Source organism: Syngnathus scovelli, chromosome 1 (genome assembly GCF_024217435.2).
Source record: "Syngnathus scovelli strain Florida chromosome 1, RoL_Ssco_1.2, whole genome shotgun sequence".
NCBI lineage: Eukaryota > Metazoa > Chordata > Actinopteri > Syngnathiformes > Syngnathidae > Syngnathus > Syngnathus scovelli.
The window spans coordinates 11,930,053-11,938,239 of NC_090847.1; the positions used below are offsets into that span (position 1 = coordinate 11,930,053).

General features: G+C 42.2%; 1 long non-coding RNA gene across 2 annotated transcripts; it reads right to left on the reverse strand.

The window, feature by feature from the left end:
• Positions 1-745: 745 nt before the first annotated feature.
• Positions 746-6,861, reverse strand: LOC125993580 (uncharacterized). Of its 2 annotated transcripts, none has more exons than XR_007490287.1 (4): positions 6,745-6,861; positions 4,086-4,171; positions 3,603-3,670; positions 746-1,140 (listed from the first exon to the last, which is right to left on the reverse strand). It is a non-coding gene; the product is annotated as an uncharacterized lncRNA (long non-coding RNA). The 2 variants fall into 2 exon arrangements; XR_007490286.1 differs by lacking the exon at positions 746-1,140 and adding an exon at positions 2,426-2,812.
• Positions 6,862-8,187: the final 1,326 nt, after the last annotated feature.

Below are 8,187 nucleotides of genomic sequence, written 5' to 3' on the forward strand. Positions count from 1 at the left end.
TTAAACTCCCAAGAGGGCAAGGAAAAACTCAAAACTCCAGCTAGGGGAAATGAGAAACCTTGAGAAGAGACCACAGATGGGAAAGTCCCTCTTCTCGGATGACCAGGCTGCAATGGATGCAGAGAGGACACATAGTACAAACAGTGTAGACAATTCAAAAAAGGTGTGGAGAGCAGGATGTTATTGCACAGTAATGACTCTGAGACTCTAAGAGTGGTGTGAGTTCATCAGAGCAACAGCCTGGGGGAAGAAGCTGTCTCTGTGTCTGCTGGTTTTGGCGTACAGAGCTCTATAACGCCGTCCGGAGGGGAGTAGTTCAAACAGACTGCAACCTGGGTGAGAAGGGTCTGTAGAGATGTTACTTGCACGTTTCCTGGTCCTGGACAGGTACAAGTCTTGGATAGATGGGAGGTTGATTCCAATTATCTTTTCTGCAGTCCTGATTGTCCGTTGCAGTCTGTGCTTGTCTTGTTTGGAATAATGTCTATTATTGGATGGTCATGCACATTTAACTTTGTGATTGCCTGGTCAAATTCAGATGAAAGTGTGTGTGTGTGTGCGTGTGTGTATGTGTGTGTGTGTGTGTGTGTGCGCGTGCGTGCGGGCCTATACCAAGTGTTCATTGAATGCTAATATTAGCCCAATATGTCCACCCTGTCAGCAAGCTCATATATACTGTTGTTTATGTGTAAATTGTCTGCTTCACTTGATCTATTTTAGAGTGCCGGAGATTAATCAGCCTGCATTTATTTCATCATAACATCAACATAATACAATAAATACAAAGTTAAATGAAAACTCTTGAGGTGGATCTCAAAGGGACTTTTTGATTATAGTGACTCAGTTAGTAAAAATAGAAGAAACTATGGAGGTGGGCCTCGCTTGTGACTGTAACAGCTTCCATTCTTTAGGGGATGCTTAATAGGATATTTTGGAGTCTGTGTGTGGATTTTTTTTTTTTTATTATTCCATACAACAGTTAGAAGAAGAGTTGTCACTGATGTGGAGTTGAGAGAGAGCTTCAGTCAGTTGCTCTTCTAGTTCATCTTAAATATGTTGGATGGGCTGACTTTAGGGTCTCCAGTTTCCTCTTAACCAAACTCGCTCAAGTATTCATTTATGGACCCAGTTTTGTGCATGCTGCAAAAAACAAACAGTTGGTTGGATTGAATAGTCTTGGTTAGTCAGATCCATAATTCAAATCAAAGTGGAACAAAGGGGGCTAATCCAGCTTCTGATTGATTTATTCATTCATTTATTGATTAACAACTCTCTCCAAACACCATATACTGTGTCAAAATAGCTGAGTGTTTCATCCAGCCATGATGATGAGGTAAAATATTAACACAATAGTCAATGTTAGTGTTTGTTATTTAATGAGGACTTGCAGTCCCATTGATGACAAAGCCATTGCCCACATAGTAAATAAAATTTTGTTGTTGGCATTCGAGAATCTCCTCTTGAAAGATGTGTTCCCTCACTGGTGAATTTATTATACCACAAATTATGTATTTAAATTCAGAATACTTTAAACCTACTTTCACATACGACATAATAAACTTGGTTAAAAAGAGGATTAACCTTAAAAGAAAACAATAGGCCATAGTATGTCCTGCCTCACTCCATTTGCACTGTAATTTAGCACACAAACAAACACCCTTTGTCACCCTTGCCCAGGGACAACGTCAGGTGATTAACACAAAGAGGAGGTATAAAGATTCAGGCTTGCGTTAAATCGGCGAAATGGACAACAGAAGATCAATTCAAGCACGAGGGCTAATATGCAGTACATTTCCCACTATGTGTGTGTGTGTGCATGTTTGTGTGTTGTCTGTCACACGCTCTACTTGCTGCACAAGCAAAAAGTGAAATGCATGAATTAGCTATCGGGTAGCGAAGAAACCCAGCCCTCCCAGCACTCCCACCACAGAGGGATCAATTAATTTCTAGACCAACAGCAACTAATCAATAGCTGCCTGAGAAAATGGAGGGGCACACACACTCAACACCTTTGAGGACAGATAAAGGTTATAGTATCACCTGACCGCTGCAATTACTTCCATCCATCCATTTTCTGAACCGCTTAGTCCCCACGGGGGTCGCGGGCGTGCTGGAGCCTATCCCAGCCGTCATCGGGCAGTAGGCGGGGGACACCCTGAACTGGTTGCCAGCCAATCGCAGGGCACACAGAGACAGACAACCAATCGCACTCACACTCACACCTAGGGACAATTTGGAGTCTCCAATCGGCCTACCAAGCATGTTTTTGGAATGTGGGAGGAAACCGGAGTGCCCGGAGAAAACCCACGCGGGCCCGGGGAGAACATGCAAACTCCACACAGGGAGGGCCGGAGGTGGAATCGAACCCGCACCCTCCTAACTGTGAGGCGGACGTGCTACCCAGTGCGCCACCGAGCCGCGCTGCAATTACTTATTGGCTCATTTGAGTGAAAACTAAATTGAAATAAAATAATTCAAATTTGGTTGCATGTTGTACTCTATGGCTGATGTTTACTGACAAATAATGATTTGATCTGTCAGACTGGTAATGCCTAATAAGAATCGCGTCAGGCTTGAGAGCGCCTGCACATGAGATTCTGCAGTTCAAAAAGAGTGAGTGGGCATCTAACAACACACAAATACCCATTGCACACTGCTCTCTATTTCCTGTTTTTTCCCCCTTTTTGCCACCTGGCTGCAAAACAGTAATTTTTGGAAGGAAATGGAATGTTGTTGGAACCATTCATCTTGGCAGCCAATCCCTCTTCCTTGCATAGGTCGGTGGTTCCACAGATCACCACATCCGTCAACTCTAGAAAAAACACCGTTTTTGCATTTGGAAAGGACATCAAGCATACAGAGCACAATCTTATTCCAACACTGCCAGAAAACAATCAACATTCACACAGATGGACGAAAACTGAAATAGCAACATGCATGTGGCAGTAGTTGGGGATGCCATTTAGTTGGCCACCACTGGTATGAACCGTAAGTGCTGTTGATTTAGTCTCAACTACTTTGTGGAAGGGAATATTGACTTTACGTAGATATGTGTAAAGTCCTCCTCCAAAATGACCACTGAAGTGTATGTAGTATCCACTAAAGGGACGTGAGTACCGTATTTTCTGGACTATAAGTCGCTCGGGAGTACAAGTCGCACCAGCCATAAAATGAATAACAAAGAAGAAAAAGACATGTAAGTCGCACTGGAGTATAAGTCACATTTTGGGGGGAAATATGTTTGATAAAATCCAACACCAAGAACAGACATGTCATCTTGAAAGGCAATTTAAAATAAAAATATAATTGAGGCAACAACAGGCTGAATAATTGTACGGTACGCTAACGTTACATGACACAAGCAACAAACTGAGAACGTGCCTGGTATGTTAACATAACATATTAAGAGTGATTCAGATAACTATAGCTTTTTCTTCATGAGAGGTAGCGTAATATATTGTGGTGGAAGAACTAGGTGATTTGTGTCAGTCTCAGTGTTAAGGCCTTTCAGAGACCAGATAAAATCTTTTCAAAAAGCCATCAAATATAAGGAATAAGTTAATTATATGATACGAAAAATGATTTCATTTGCATCAAATTACCTCTGTGGCACCACCCAGGGAAATTTACTGATTCTGTCTTGAGATCAGTCCCATCATCTTCCACTTAACTGAGAAAATTAATAACAATAATCAATTGAATTAAATGGAAATGAAGACACGTCTTTATAGACAAGAAGCTTGAACGATCGCATTTCATTTTCCTATCAGAAATACCTGGCATTTTCGGTGTGGAGACTTTTTATATTACACTAGATAGCTAAATTACTACTGATCTATCGGACATTAGTGGGACCCAGCAGCAGACGGGTTGCTGTGAAAGAGCTGACTGGCTCCAGACGCATTGAACAAGACTCAGAAAAATACAGCGAATAGAAAGTAAACACATTCAGTATGACAAAGCCAATGATGGTTGTGATGTTACGTTATTGATACAGTGCTGCCCTGTTCATAGGGTGACCTCATAAAAGTCACAATGAGCCTTAAATAACTAATTGAAAGAGAAAACCTTAAAGAAACCCCTACCCCAGATGTCTTTTTCTTTGCTCCAACAGTTCTTCTTCCTGGACTTTTTCAAGGTTGGGAAGAATCCTCCACGCCATTTTTAGTTCCTGTCAACAGACTTGCATTATCTTTGGGATTATCCTTTTTCTAATCTGTTTGTTTGTCTGTTTTGTCCTTCATCCTCCTGAATGCGAACCAGTAATCAAGTCAGTGTAACATCTTGAAGGACATCTCAAAGGTTTCTGTCAATTAACATTGATGCACGTCGAACCGTTCAGCATGTAATGGAAAGACTGAGGTCCAATCAATCAGATTGTGACTTTGCAAATGCTTTCATAGGGGCAACTTTGGTCCAATGATTAAAAATCCCTAACCCTAACCCAACTACCAGTGTGCTATGGTAGTAATTTTGCTTTAACCCAACTACCAGTGTGCTATGGTAGTAATTTTGCTTTAAATAAATAATGAAGCTGTTGCTCCTTCAGATTTGGGATGTTAGTGGCTCAAAGGAGCAAAATTGTCATGAGGACTGTAGGGTCACTGCTTTGAGACATTCTGTGAACTTTAAAATCCAAATTTCAACATCTAATTGTCATACTATCATAATGTTCCTTTAGATGTTTTACATTGCATTTGAAGTACCATTCAAACAGACAGGGCCATCATCATTTAACTCCTTAGACGCTGCAGGCTTTGTATGCATATTATTCCCTTGCTGATGGCTCCCATAATGGCATTGGAAATATGGGAGTTGCAAAATTGCCATCTGGCCTGAATTTTGCTGTCCTAGACTGTAGTCCTGCCCATGTTCAAGAAGCTTTGTGGCTTTCACACTGCAATTTTCACTTCAGTTTACTGAGCATCATAATCTGCTTGAACAACCTGAAGTTTGTACAAGAAAAGCTTTGTCATTTCTTGAAGCGTGTCGATTCCCAATGCAGCCCTTCGAAAAGACTTTTCCAGGTTTTGCGTGAACAGCTGCTCTCTGTGTTTTCATCACTGGTGGAAGTAGCAGGCCTTCCGCTGCGTGGTTTGTCAAGGACAGATCCGGTTTCCAGAAAACATGGATGCCATAAATAGGGTAAATCGTACAATGTATTGAAGCAGGCTGACATACGAATGGCTTCTCACACTAATTGAACTGCAGTCGGGGACATACAACAATTCTTGAGAGGTGTCAATTTTGCTGCTGTTTCAATGTCAATTGAATGTTTACAAAAACTGCAAAATCCATCAAATAATGACCACCTCATCTCTATCCAAAAGATACCGCAGTCGCAATAGAGAAAAGGAAGTGAACAGTGACTCTTGGGACTCCTCGTCTATCTCCACCAATGCCTAAAAAACACCCAACTGCACTCGAGTCTGGGGCAATGTGTATGCTGACAATGTGCGATTATTACCTCCAGAAAGATAAAGTTAGTGCCTCGTGCAACTTTTGGGTCTATGAATGTCTTTTAGAATGTTAGCATCCTTTCCCCAGCATTAATTTGCATGCCTCAAAAGTTTGTCCCGTGTAGCAAAGAAAACCATGAATTAAGAAGTTGGCTGGGGTGGCCCGCTGGCAAAAAGATGGCCAGCGTCAGGAAAAGAAAATCAAAGATCCACATCAATTAGAGTTCCCAAATGTTCCAAGTATTGATGAGTGTTAATCTGACCTGACGCAACTTTTTAATTAATGCTCACAGCAGCACAGCAGGAGACACAAGACATGGTGGTGTCCAATCCACTTGGGTATTGCTTATAGTTGGTTACCACTACACAGTCAAAGCTAAGATGGTGTTAATTTTTCCCTTTGATCTAGTTTATGTTCCCGAATAAGTATCATGAGTACGAGTAAGTACTGTAAGTTTGTTTGTTCTCATGTATTCGAACCAACTCCAAACATATTGAGCATGTCAGTTTTATTAGTGCGGCAAAACAAACAATACTCCAATAGACATCTTTTGGTTGTAGTAATGAGAGAGATAGTGTGCTGCCATAGGCAGACAATTGAAAATCTTGACATTTTTGAGAGACCTTTTGCTCTCTTCAAACTCATTTTCTGTCTTATTCCAAATGAGAGAAAGTACAAACACTCAATTTGTTCAGTTTAACGAAGTTGTCAAACCAGACACATTGTTGTACAGTGCAATTTTACACTTTGATGTGCAGATCGAACGCGTACAAAAAAGGCAAATACAAGTGTTTTATGTAGTATTACAGAATGTATTTTCATCATGGCTTATTTGTAATGTGTAATTGTAATCTCTGTTCTTCTATGCCCCTTTTCTCTTCATTATAACTGTTAATCTTTGAGATTTTTGGCTTTTTTTTCTATGAACTCAAATCTCCCACCATGTGCCTATTGTCTCAGACAATATGTCAGAGACACTAAGCTGTAGCACAACAAAAAATGTTGTGTGTACGTGCGTGTGTCTGTGTGTTTGTGTGCTTGTGTGTGTGTTTGTGTGTGTGTCTGTCTGTCTGTTTGCCCATGTGCTCAGGTGCACATGAGAGTTGCTGACTCTACAAAGTGCACTGATGTGTAATGGTTGCCACCTCTGTGGGACAAAACCGCACACACATACAGTACCTGTGTACATTGGTCCACCCATTCACTCATGTGCACACGCACGCGCACACACACAAAACAACGCAAAACAACACACAGACTAATTGATAAGTTTGTTACTGTCACCTTGTAGGTAGCATTCTTGGGCTGGTGGTGCCTCTGTCACGTGCGTGCGTCACCAGCCACCCAGCCGGCCGCTCTCATTGACGTCAAGTGTACACAGCAACGTCCACACAATCAAGTAATCAACTGCACCTGTCTCTGCTCGTTAGTGGACGCTATTTAAACCCCGAGAAGTCAGCAAACATCGTCAGGCAGTCCGTGATGCCTGTCCGAAGATCATGGCGGTTTGCCCGGCTGACTCCTGTTGCCAACGCTGTCCGTGTACTGATCCGTCCAGCCCTGCTCACCGCCTGCCCTGACCTTTCGCCTGTTTTTGACCACGCATCTGCACGCCCCAGACCACGATTACGTACTACTCCCTGCTGCGCGCTCTCTCAGTTGCTTGTCTCACCAGGTTGGTTCTTGCCATCCGCCCGTCAGCCACTTGGTGGATGCTGACCAGTCGCAGCGCTGCCACTTCCGCCCGTCAGCTACTTCAACACCCCAGTCAAGCCCAAATTCTAGGTCTCCACTTCCGCTTTCCTTTATTTCAATAAAGTGTACCTCACGCCGCATTTGGTTCTCCTGTCTCGTCTGTCACAGTCTCTTGATATTGGATTCCTAAAAAGCATTCGGTCTTTTATCCAGCTAGCTAGATAGTTGTTTTGTGTTTCAGTGAAAAAATATGCCAATTTCTCCTTGTCCTGGAAGCAATGGCCTTTTCTGTCAACTTTCCATTTCTTTAATACATTCTCTGTTTTAGAAATGGGCGTCACACAAGCGTCATGCAACGGGAGTTTCTGTACGACATCCAAAATGACTGAGATGTATTCAGAGAGGCAGAGTGCGCTCGAAGCATATTTCCGAAAGGACCCGAGGGCGCAGCTGCGAGTCTGCTCCCATCGTCTGGTAAAATATATGTGTGTATATATATATATATATATATATATATATATTTTGGGGCATAATTCCTACTGTGGTCAATAGTGCTGACGGGGCACACATTATAAATGTTATGCATGAGGCTTCAGGCTGGTGGAAACGCAGGAACTCAGGGCACATCTGGCCCCCTGGCCTGACTTTGGACATGTCTAACTTATTCGAACATTTTGTAAACTTGCAAACAGTCAGTCAAGACAGTCATGGTTTATGTATTCAGTGGCTGCCTGATGCCCTCACTCACAAATCTATTAATCCTGGGGCAAATTTGTACCGTCTATGAAGAGAAAACATGTACACGGGGAGCAATCAAAGTAGAAGAGCAGCTCCTGCACAAAGAATGAATAAGAGTGATGAAATATTGGGAAAGAAAAGACAAGAATAAATGCCTCCTATTTTCATTCTTCATACAGAATGTTTTACTCCGCCCACTCTGCCTTTCCTTGTCCTCTCTTTTACCTCACTACTGAAGGGGATTTTCTGTTCTGCCAGGTATCTCGATCTGCACTTCAAATTGCTAAGATTGAT